The sequence below is a fragment of the Ixodes scapularis genome, unplaced genomic scaffold, assembly GCF_016920785.2.
Source record: "Ixodes scapularis isolate PalLabHiFi unplaced genomic scaffold, ASM1692078v2 PGA_scaffold10__122_contigs__length_95168666, whole genome shotgun sequence".
Lineage (NCBI taxonomy): Eukaryota > Metazoa > Arthropoda > Arachnida > Ixodida > Ixodidae > Ixodes > Ixodes scapularis.
The window spans coordinates 93,556,189-93,568,279 of NW_024609836.1; the positions used below are offsets into that span (position 1 = coordinate 93,556,189).

The 12,091-nt window shown below is 46.6% G+C and overlaps 1 protein-coding gene across 2 annotated transcripts in view; it reads left to right on the forward strand.

The window, feature by feature from the left end:
* The first annotated feature begins 4,024 nt into the window (after nt 1–4,024).
* The window catches only part of LOC8042919 (tau-tubulin kinase 1), a 35,012-nt gene continuing 26,945 nt past the window's right edge, over nt 4,025–12,091 (forward strand). For both annotated transcript variants that reach the window (XM_029979217.4, XM_042288735.1), the window contains exon 1: nt 4,025–4,260. The gene's annotated coding sequence lies outside the window, so the exon portion shown is untranslated. The remainder of the gene's footprint in view (nt 4,261–12,091) is intronic.

Consider the following 12,091-nt stretch of genomic DNA (forward strand, 5'->3'; position numbering starts at 1 on the left):
TGGATATGTCGCAATGCTCACAACCTTTCCTCTGTTTTTTTTTTTTTGTATTTCTTTTGTTGCAATAGCAATCACCAATTTTCTAGCATTCTCTCGATAGTTTCCACTACGGTCCCCTTCACGTTCCGTTCGCCATCGTCGAAGAGTCGGCGCGTCGAACGGGCACAAAGCCGAGTACTCCTGCCTGTCCGAACTCGACTGGTTGCTATGTTTTGCAGGCGGACGCGCGGCAGTGCAATATGTTCGGTCCTTTCTTCCGCCCGGTTGTCCACGCTGGACCCTCTCGGGTGCTGGAGGACCCATGCACGGTACAGATAAGATCGAGGTTCGGATAAACGGCAGCCTTTATTCCGCCGCTGCTTCCACCACACACAGTTGCCAACTGCATCCTGGCAATGGACGAAATGCACCGTCTGGTCGTAGCGCCGGCGATACGCCCGCGTTCGTAGCGCTTCGACGCGTGCCTCGAAGTGCGGGCGGTTGCCCAGGCTGTTGTCATAGAGCGGAGTCTCTGCCGAGATTTCTCGCTTTCACTGAAAAACCATCATTAATCGACGTCATAAGCATTGTTCTCTGTCGTCGTAAGCAATTACAGGCGACTTCAATGCAGTTGTCAACACTCAAACGCAAATGTATAAACCATGGAGCCTTTACAACTTTAAGCGCCATCTGGAGGCTCAAAAAGCTGTTTCACTTTCGAAAAAGTAATGGCAGTCATGAAGCTGTATTACATCTCGGGCAGCGTCACACTTTTCGTGCTGACGTCTCGAACGTACAGGTCACACATTCCCCTGCTTGGCAGTACCTTCAACCTTCGTTTCATGAGCCTCAGGGAGACCAGCATTAGTTTGGCACCGATGCAAGCAGCACAGATTGGTGTCACTTAATAAGCTACGCTTCTGAGTAACGACACTTGCCATATTGTGTCTTAAGATTATGGTTGCCAGTTATCTGAAGCTTTATCCGAAATCACAGGAAACGCTTTCCCGTCCTCCACAAACATTTAAACGGATCGCGAGAAAGCGAAGCAATATTACACGAGCTTCGTAACACCGAATCTAATGCCGAGGATGTCGCACTCTTGGATCATGACGATCGGCAGTTGCGTCTGCTTTCCACTAAGCACCAAGATGGCGGCGCCCACAACATTGTCGGGGAACAGAGTGGCGACACTCTAGCTAATACCCGTGCCACACGGGCATCTCGAATGCCATTTACAACGAATGACATTTGAGCGGACGGCCAATCAGCGCGCGACACTCCGGGCGTGGCGCATTCCACCGGCGACAGATTGCGAGCTGATTCGCCGATCACACAAATGTCATTCGTTGTAAATGGCATTCAAGTTGCCTGTGTGGCACGGGTATTAGCCTAGCTCATTTAGTGACTCTAGGACAGATGTCCTACACTGAGGTGATGATAATGATCAATGCTTCAGACTGAATTTTGAAAACGGTTTATTCGAGGTGATGTGAGAAAAAAACAAAAAACAAAGCAAGAATAGAATCATAATTCGATCGCGCTTTTCTTTGAGAAAACTATTACGTACCGCGGCCCACAAAAAGAGCGGGAACACACACGACGTTTCTGCCACGGTCCCAGCATCGTCTCAACGTACCGTACATCAACGGGCGCAGTCCTTATCGTAGCCAGTACATTATTTTTACTTGTCCTCGCTGATATTGAAGACCCTAAATGCGAGTGGTATTTCCTTTGTTTTTCTTCATTTTCTATTTTAGTAATCTATTTTTAAGAATCGGATTCTCAGATGTCCGGTAATCTCAGAGGAAATGTCAGCGGGGTAGGGTACTTCGCCGTTCCCGCGTCGGTTCTAAAAATAAAACAGTGACAAATCTCCCCCTAAGAATAGTCGCCATGGAACGTATGGCTTTAGTTTTAAACTTGAAGCATTGATCGTCAAGGTTTTTGCTGAAACTGTTCAGAGAAAAAAAAAAAGAAAAAAAAAAGAAAATAATTTGCACCTATAAACTTCAGTATGTCTGCGTAACTATTTTTAAATTGTGAAACTGGAAACATTAAAATAATAAGCATTTTTCTTGTAAGTTTATTTACGGGGGGGGGGGGGTGGATACCTAATTTTTACATTTTTCATTAGGGCTGCTTCATGCTCATTTCACATGGCCAAAATATATCACCCTCTTTGGATGTGCCATTTACTGAAGATTTAGCCTGGAGAAGTTTGTATCAATGATCACGAGGACCTCAAACATTCAAACAGGAAACAAAAAAGCGGAAAATAGGGATACGCAATTTTATCGGTCGAGAGCACAATATCCGTTGCCGTGATATTGTGATACCTTCAGCAGCGTCCTCTGGACAGTATCTTCCTCTTCAGATCATACTGCTAGTTTTCCTCTTTACCTTACTATCATTATTTGCCTCTTAGTTCTCGGCAGTTCTTCTGCCATGGATGGCCTGCTACCCAAGTTAGCTCGCCCATAAACAACACGAGCTGCTAGCTATGATACAGTGGGACAGTGAAGTCTCAAAGAAGAAAGTTCTACCTATGCTCCAGGTGAATTTTATGTTCCTGAGACTCATAAAAAAAAAAGAAATGGAAAAACCTGGGCCGGCTCGCTCGAAGCAGAGTTGAGACTGCTCAAAGAAAGCGCTGTCAAGGCTAGCGCTCGAGCTTAAGCCGAGTCTCAGACGCTCGCGCGCCCGAGCCTTGGCAGCGCTTTCTTTGAGCAGTCTCAACTGAGACACTTCTTCTAGCAAGCCGGCCATACGGTAAGGGAAATGTATCATTTGACGCTTTGAAAGTGTAAAGACTTCATTCAGTGGTGTCTTATAAAATTTTACAACTAACCAGTTAAGGTACTTATAATCTGAAAAAAAGCTGACTCCTTCGTGACGTAAATATAATATTTTAAAATGTGCGTTCTTTGTGAGTGTTATTGCATTTCCCTAGAATGGCATTTTTCGCAATTAAATCTTACCATCTTGCGCTATGAGCATTCTACTTCACAATAAAGCAAACACTTTGTGGATTGCAATAATAAGTTTTTTTTTATATATATATTTCCTAACGAAGTTTATTTTTTCTGTAGCTTACGTTGTAGAATTAGCCTACAAGGCTGACTCTCCAGATGCGACCATTCCTAATAGTGTTCAATTCACTCAGAAAATTTGAATCAATTTAAATGAAGAGTTCGAAAATCGACCTCAGGCCGTATCCCGCCTTAACCTCGGTCTGTTTGTCTTCCTTTTTTTACGACGCCATTCAGTCCGATGCATGGATGAACGCAACGATATCCGCAGAGGCCGTGTTTGTTGATCAGAGATCACAATGTGTTTAGGACACGCTGCCCGGTTTTTTTTTTTTTTTTCAATGAACTCGTAGCAAGTGCTGTCACACGACTTCAAACCACAACGTTACCGACAATTGAATTTAAATAGATTAACAAAAGTGAGTAAGTACTTCTCTCAATGTCCGCTGTCCACATTACGTTCAGCAAAGTTACGTCAGCACTTTTTTATTTTTAGAAAAAAAAATGTAAATATGTGCATTAATTAGCACTTTATCTGCTTACGTTCAGCAATAATACGTCAGCGTCTTGAAAAAAAAAGAATATGTATTCTAATTATTACCTTATTTGCGTACGTTAGCAACGCAACAAATACGTCAGCCATTTTCGAGGAGATATTAGATACACTGATGAGGACTTTATTTCTTTTGGTCATACCGAATAGAGATGGATGAATCTGAAGCATGCATAACATACAGTGGGAACAGTCCTGTCGACACTCTCACAGTCACGCGCATTCGTCATAACACCCGCGAAGCGGCGAGAACGGGAGCTGCTCGACGCACCACAAGATGGAGCCAACCGCTCACAGCCACCGCGGCGTCGTGCCGTTGAGCGTTCGAAAACTCCCGACGATCACGTCTGTTCAACTCCATAAGAACTAGTAGATCCAACCACCACCGCGGCTCCGTAGACACCGTCCGGATGTCTCGCAAAAAGAAAAAAAAAGAAAAAAAAACGACACAGGCTTTTGACAGCGAGAGACCTCGGGACGTCCTGACGCGGCCGGCGGTGCTGCGCGGGAGAGCAGCGGTGCATTGCGGGAAAGCGAGCTTCGACGGGCGGGGGGAGTCCGCCTCCGCGCGCACCCGCTAGAGGCGGCGCGGTCGGCCCGCTCCGCGCGGGGCATCTCGGGATGGGCGTGCTCAACATGGCCGTGGCCGCTGGTCTCCGGCTCTGCCTGCCAAGGACGGCGGCGACCAACCCTCCGGTGAGCCTCTTTTGCCGGCCTCCTAGGAACCCCACTCCGAGCGCGAAAGAGGCCCCACTACTTCCGATCGGGGCCGCAACGGCCGCTGCGGGGGCCTTCGGTGCGAACGCGGAGGCCCACGCGACGCGCAGAGCGTAGGGCTCTCCTAGGCCTGCAGTTAGACAGCAGCGTCTGGACAGGAGCGGTGGCCCGCGCGGTTCGGGGTGGTTTCTCGTCTCTCTCTTCGTGCGGGCGGCGGAGCCGACTGAACCGCGGCCGCGAAGAGGACCCCGTTTGGCGGCTCGTCAACGGTGACTCATTCGCGTCGTTCAAACGCGTCGACTGCGGCACGAGAAGAGGGGAACGGCGGGCTCGACGCGCGCCAGCCGGAACGTGGGAAGGAGGAAAAAGAAAACAAAAAACGAGGGGTCCTAGTGTATGATGAGGACCGCCGGGGGTTCACCACGTGACCCGGGTAGTCGCGTGAGTGCGATCCCCACATCTTGATGGGACCGGTGGGCATAAAGGGTGGCAGAGAAGAAAAAAATAGCGAATTTCGGGATGCTGTGTTTGCGTGTGGTTTGAAACGGCGGATTTTAGGGATCGATTTTTCGGAGCGAGACGGTACCGGGCTTTGGCTCTGCGCCGTTCCTGTATATGGAAGTGCTCGATGCTTTAACAAGATCATTGACAAGAGGGGTTCTTCCGGAACAACCTCTCTGGTTCTACTCCGACGATCTTCCTCCTCGTCCTCATCTCCCTCTTCCTCCTCCTGCTTCCCGGTAACAAGCACCACCATCACCCATCGGGACCTTTCTTCTTCCTGCGTCGTCGGTCGCAGATTCTTACTCGAAAACCCGTTCCGCGAGTTCGCATCTCTTACTCGCTTTCGAATGCGATAGAAAATAGCAATAACGAAAACTCGACCGTCTTCGAGTTCCGTTTTTTAATGCAGAAAGGCAAAAAAGAGATGTTCATGGTGTCATCAATTATTCTCAGTTAGCCGCGTACACACTAATGGAGATTTTTAGTAGATTGTTCCGATAACGCCACGATACTCCGCCGGCGCCTTTGCGCATGCGTTATCCGCGTGTCGGAACTGTCGACTGCGAGCCACACCGCCCTCCTCCAACGCTGCAGATGATCTTCCGAACTTCTTCCGAAAAACAGTAGATATTTTTTTTTATTATTCGTTTATTGATACTGAGATCGGAGTCTGCTTCAAAATAAACAGGTGTCCAACCAGCCAGACGAACACCAAAGTTTTATCTGGCAACATAACAAAAATGTGTGTGTGTGTGTGTGTGTGTGTGTGTGTGTGTGTGTGTGTGTGTGTGTGTGTTTAGCGACTTGAGCAATTTTTAGATTTAGCGCATGTCCGTGATTCTCTTCTCGCATGCTGATGACTCCGAAGTGTGACAAATAATAGATCAGAAATCACACTTGTTCAACACAAGTTTAGGCGAAGAGAATTCACTGTAGCCTCGGCGATTTTGCCGGCGCATTATGACGGCTAACACCGAATCTAAAATGTATCACGCCGTGGCGATTACACCACCGCGTGTAAGCACAGTGTTATTCTAGATCGAAACGGACAGGGGCGGAAATGTAAAGGTCGTTGACAAAGTGTATTTATCGCGTCTGCCAACAGTGCTTGTTGTTTGTTCGCATGGTGTGGCGAGGCCCCGAGTGTGCCTCTGCCAGACAGCTGTAGGCGGTATTCATTGGACGCAATATTTGTAGGTCATTGATCGCAACGCACGTTCAGAACACGCTCCCATTTATCATGTGCCAAACACAACTATCTTGACCGATCTTGATTGGGTGGAACGCAATTCAAACTTGCATAATCGTACATGTCTCCCAGTCATGATCATCGTTCTTGGCAGATTATAAACGGTAGCTAGTTCGGAGCATGCGTTGCGAACAACAACCTACAACATCACGTCTAGTAAACACCCTTCATATATACTTTCCGGCGTTTATCACCCGGGGTGGAAGATGTTTATCAACGAAGACGGCATGTGTGCGTGCCTGTTTGTTTGTTTTCTAAATTTATTTGTTCCTATCTGTGTTTTTTTTTTTTATTACGACGTTTTGTACGTTCTATTTGCTGAGGAACGCGCCAGCGCGCTCCTGTTTGTCGAAACATGAGACCGTTGAATTACTGTCGCTTTGTGGTTGCCAAAGTTTCCAGACATTGTCTGCAAATAAACAAGACGTAGCTCGGCATTCTCAGAATAACGCGACGGTTGCATTCCGGTGTCGTTGGGGGGATGGGGGGTTATACGTAAACAAAGGGGAAAATGGGTTTAATGTCTAAGCGAACTATTATCCTCCTGCTCAGGGGAACAAATTCGCATGGGCAGAGGGGAGTGACCTCCGACTCAAATCTGCTCGGCGGGTCGCATCCCGTCGGCGTTTACAAACTCGTCTGCTCCAGAGCTGCACGCGCGTTTGTGGCTGCTTGCCATCGCTCTTTCTGCGCTCAAAGAGCAGACGACTCTTTCGTCAAAACGGCCAAATCCGTCTGCTCTAAACGAGGGATGTTTTGTTCGCGAACGCGGGCGCATTTCTTGTTCTCTGTGTCATGCTCAAGTTCATTATCCACCATTAGGTTTTGTATGTCTTCTTGCTTTTTAAGGTTAATGGAACTGTTTCTTGTTGGTGGGCGCTCCCAGCTCTCGCCTGTCACCCGAATCAAAGTTTTGTATAAAGGTATTTCGTCACCTTTAATTGGCATGTTCAATCATTTAAACTATAAAAAAATTTAAATATAAAAAACTCTGCTTTTCTATTCTGGTGAAGAAGGAAGACTAGCGAAGCTGTACTATGGTGGGAATGAAGTAATGGCCGGCCGCAAGTCGGCAAGCCAGAGTGGAAAGGCTGGAAAGGTTGCCGCCATCTATGTGTGACGGCGGCGACCAGTCAACCAGCAAGTCGGTTGTCTGGTAGCCGCCGTCGCTCTTAGATGACGGCAGCTGTCCAGAGTTTTTGAAAAACCGGTTTTCTGGTTGCCGCCGTCGCTTATAGATGGCGGTAGCTGTCCAGAGTTTTGTGTCATCATTTCTTTGCTGACGGACATGATGCTGGGGAAACTAGCAACAGCTCCACTGTAAAAGTCTTAGCAATGTCAGATCTATAATAGGATATGTAAATTTCTTTTCTGTTTTTGTTTTAGTTTGGTGTCGTGTGCGTATAATGTTAGTGTGTTTGATCGGTGTGCGTACGTTTCTTTTTCATCTGTGTTGCGATGCACCACTGAGAAGGCACGTTGCTGTTGGTGGGAATCGATAACATAAACGCATATCTTTCCGAAGCACACCGAAGAGACCAGTCGCCATTTCAAGTCGAACCAACTTTCCGCCGTCTAAACCTCGATTTATCCATTTTGATGTTTTGGTTTTATTGGAAACATTTCTGCGCACGTCATAAAGACAAATTATTGAAACGTTCCACCCTTCGTCACGGTAAATCGATCGTCAAGCGAACAACGCCGTCAATAAACCGTCCCACTGTTTACAAAAAGAAAAAAAAAAAGTCTAGCATGCGGTGAAAGCAGTCTGACGACGCGAGCGTGACCTACTTTCATACTCTCCTATACATATACTGCCCCGCAGGGCACTTGGAACGGCAATAATTTTGAATCAGTTTAACCAATCAAAAAAGCATACAGAGCAAGCGGAGAAAAGGCAGGCGTCCCTTATAACGCCCTCCCCCATTTCTTTTTTTCTTTCGTAAGAGCGCATAGTGATTGGAGTATGATAGTGATCGCGTTTTTCGCTCGACTAATCCGATTAACGAAAGAGCAATGAATGTTGTTTCGGAATTCATCGCGGTGCTGTAAATACACTCGGAGGGGTCTGCGGATACGAAGACTAAAAGGCCCGTGGACACACTCGCGCCTGCTTACGACCGGAGAATGCGAAAAACCGGTTCATGGGAATTTCGTGGCAGGGACCGGCTCCGCAGCGAGGCAGCCGATGGGAAGCCGTCAACCAGAAGAGGCTTAAAAACCGGTCGTGTCGAGGTCGGTCGTATGTGGTCAGACGCGCGTGTGTGAACGGGCCTTTGTCCGGTTCACACCGAGTCCGACCACGACCCAATCAGGCCGTACCAAAAAAGCGCATAGTCACGGCGCTTCGTGCCTTTACCGGCCAAATCAATCGCACGAACGAAATGCGCTGAATCCTGCACTTTCTTTTTTTTTTTTTTTTTTGCGCTTGAAGGGTTTAGGAAACTTACAATGACGACGAGCAAATTAACAATGTATATTAATCCCGAAAAAAAAAAAAAAGAACAGAAGGACAGCGACAAAATTGCGGAAAAAAAGAATCGAAATATAGCGGACGAAAGGTTATGCGTGTTCGTTTTTCGCGCTGAGATGAGTCGAGGTTGTTCGAGCGCTCGTTCCACTTTATTTATTTTCGATACGATACAAGACGCCCGGTGTTTTCGTGCACAACGATGTTAGAGAACGACTAGGCACAGACTATAATGCAATTAAATGCAAAGGTGCAGGCGAGTCGGACAAGAATGACGAAAAGAATCCCTGGGGACCTTAAAAGGCAGTGTTGGCGGTGACGCGTTAACTTCTTTGCGGTAACGCGTTACGGACTCGTTACATTTTCAAACCAGTCACGGGTAACGCGTACTTACCTTACTTATTTCGAGTCACGGGTAACGGAGTTACGTTACTCGTTACATAACCTTCCCGAGACTTAAAAAAGAAAAGATACACTTCAATTGTTTTGTTGTTGTTTCGAGGCACCAAGCCATGTGAATTTCTTAGTTTCGGGCGTTTTTCTTGACGTTTTTTCTCGTGAGTATTCAGGTGACAGTGTAAAAAGGATAAGGTAATTATGTTCAGTTTCTACACGGACATAATGTTTCTTGAAATATGGCGCTTACGCGTCCCATTCAACGTCGAAACAGTAAAACGTGCTAATTCATAGATTTAAAAAAAAAAAGTAAGGCAAGAGTAACGTTTCTATAACTGTAACGCGTTCCTTTTAATTTGAAGTAACGTAGAACGGTAACCCGATCCTTTTATTTGCAAGTAACGATTAACGTTTTTTTCGGTAACGACACTGCTTGGAAGAGATGTTTTCCGCTCCGTTTCTACTAATGCGTCCCCAGCGGCAACGCCCATTGGGACCACCGACGTCTGCGTCTACGCAACGCCGGTTTGAAGCGATCGAGATGCGTGGGCCCTTTTTCTCCGAATTATTACGTGGAATCGATGGGTACTCACGATCCATGTAATTTAATTACTAACTTTCGTTACACCGAACGTTTGAGTCGCGTAGAATAAAAACAAAGATATAATTTGGCATTCGAGACGCTTTCTGTAGGTGCCAATGTCATTAACGCGGTACGTCGTGTCTAAATGGCATATGTTGCTTACTCACGTCCGAAAATGAACTGCACCAAATCAACTTAAATCAATTCAAGAAGAGAAAAACCGCCTGACAAGACCGATTTGTTCTACACGCTCAAAAGTCCCCGAGTGCGTGTTTAAAGGCCAATCGTTAGTATTCCTTTGATCATTTAGAAGAATCGTCGGTATCATGCTACATTGGTCATATGGTGTCATTGAGGGCGGACGCTTCTTTTGCCATTGAGCTTAACTACTGAGGCTCAATTCCCATCGCCTTTATTCATTGGCTAGAGCTTATTAGGGATAGAACGGTATGACTGGCGTTCCGACGGTTTCACGGGTTACGGCCAGTACATGTGCCAAGTCGCATCTACGTCACGTACTGCATTTTCTTTCCTTGACATTGGGGAACACTGCTGGTCCCACAGACCCTCCAGACCAAGAAACCGAAACAACTGCAGTTTCTAACCAAGCAAGATATTCGAACCGAAATGCTATATTAGTGTTAACATAAAGAAGAGCGCCGGTGGTTTTTGAGTTAGGCCTTTAGAAATAAAACCGTGTTTCCTCTCTTTCTCTCTATTTTTAGTTATATTTTTCCCCAGTTGTTTCTATTTTCTACCTCACTTGTTTTTGCTATACTGTTTCATGTTCCTCTTTTTTCCCATTTATATCACCATTTATTTTTTCTCGCACCAATCGCTCCCTCTTGTTTTCTTTTTATTACATCGTGTATTTCTAGCGTTCGATCCTCTGGCACTTCTTGGCTTCTCAGTAAAAAGAAAACAAACAAAAAAACAAGATAACTAATATACCTTTTCCGAAGTTCATCGACGCAATCGCCATGAAGCACTCGCTCCGCGCGTTGGCATATAACACGCGGTTACACGTGTATAGATAACGACAAATTCACTCGAAACGCGCGCACCATAGCTGCGAGTCGACACGCCTGATAATGTGCGTGTGTGTGTGTCTACCCGTCGGTCGCCGGTGGTCAACGGTGACCGACCCGAATCGTCCAGGGCCTTCCCCCTGGGTGTTCTCTTCCTCCCGGCGCCAAGTCGCGACCTTGGACAGACATCGATCCAAAAAGAGCGGAGAACGAAGCCCATCCCCCCTCGTCCCTGACGAACACAACACACGCGCACACACACACGCAGAATTCGAAGGTGGTCACGTGCTCGCGAGCGTGCTATCTTCTCACGGAATGGCAGCGAACTTTCAGCTTTTACCACCTTTTTGCCAACCGTTCCGCGGGGCTTTGGGGAGTCCAAACAAACAAGGACGTGGACGCGTTTATGACAGCGTGTAGTTTCGCCGGAGTACGCTAAAGTGAAGGAAGTAGTTATGTGTGCGCCGACAGGCCACCGACGCTCTCAATGAGGGTGCGTTACGCAGTTGGCACGAACGCGACGTTGGCGTCTCGTTTTATCGCTTAGGTTGCTAAACCAAGTGTGTGTTCCTTTTTCTTTTTTGGTCACCGCACTCGTAGTATTGATGACGACACCATTTTAGTTATAGGAGAAAGACTGAATAAAACCGGCGACACCTTGTTCCTACTAGCTTTACCATCTAACATTATCTATATACTTCGTTTGAGCGTAACAAATGGCGAGCCAGTCAGGTCGGCAGAGTAGAGCCCGTGGTAGCTTAATGTCGGAGTGGGATCCTCTTGCGGAGAGCTGTCACGTGACTTGTTCCGTCGCTCTGATTGGCACACGTGAGCCGTAGCGCCCGCCCTTCGCCAAATTACGTTGAAACCGCTTAGTTCCTTCGCTAATGACTGCGAGAAACTGGCACGTGCTTATCTACCAGATTTGATTCTGCTATTTACTATTTAATTTCAAAACGGTTTTCGCGAGGCTAGATATATCGCGTTGATGACTTACCTCTCAGACCTATACTCTGTTTCACACTTAGCGTGCAACGCTGTCAAAGCTACTGGCGCGAGCGCGTGGCTTCATCTATGCTTTTGTTTGCGCGAGAACGCGTGCAAATGATCAACGAGATCAAGCCCCATGCTCGCGCCAAAAGCTTTGACCGCGTTGCACGCTAAGTATGAAACAGAGTATAGCTCTTTACCGATTTGACTGGCGTTTTATTCTTTTTTTTTTAAGGATTCTCACTTTGCGGAATAACGGAATAGTGTGCTACAAGATGTCAGATATTTTATTCGTATGGTAGAAATAGCTTTATTAGCGTTCTGGATCTGTAAGTAGTTCAAATTTTTTATATTTACCTTTTTTTTCATTTTGACGTCTCTTCGGAGTGCTTTCTTCTTCTAGGGAGGCGTTTGACTTGACTACGGTGAAAGGTTGTACCGTAATACTAAAAACATGCCGTTAATTCTTAAAAAGAACAAATTGTGCAAAGGGCTGGCAGAAAGACCATTTGCTACTGGACAGTCACAAGGAGACCTGCTTATACTGTGTTATGAAAGCGACATCGTGCTAGAACAAAGAAATGTGCTTA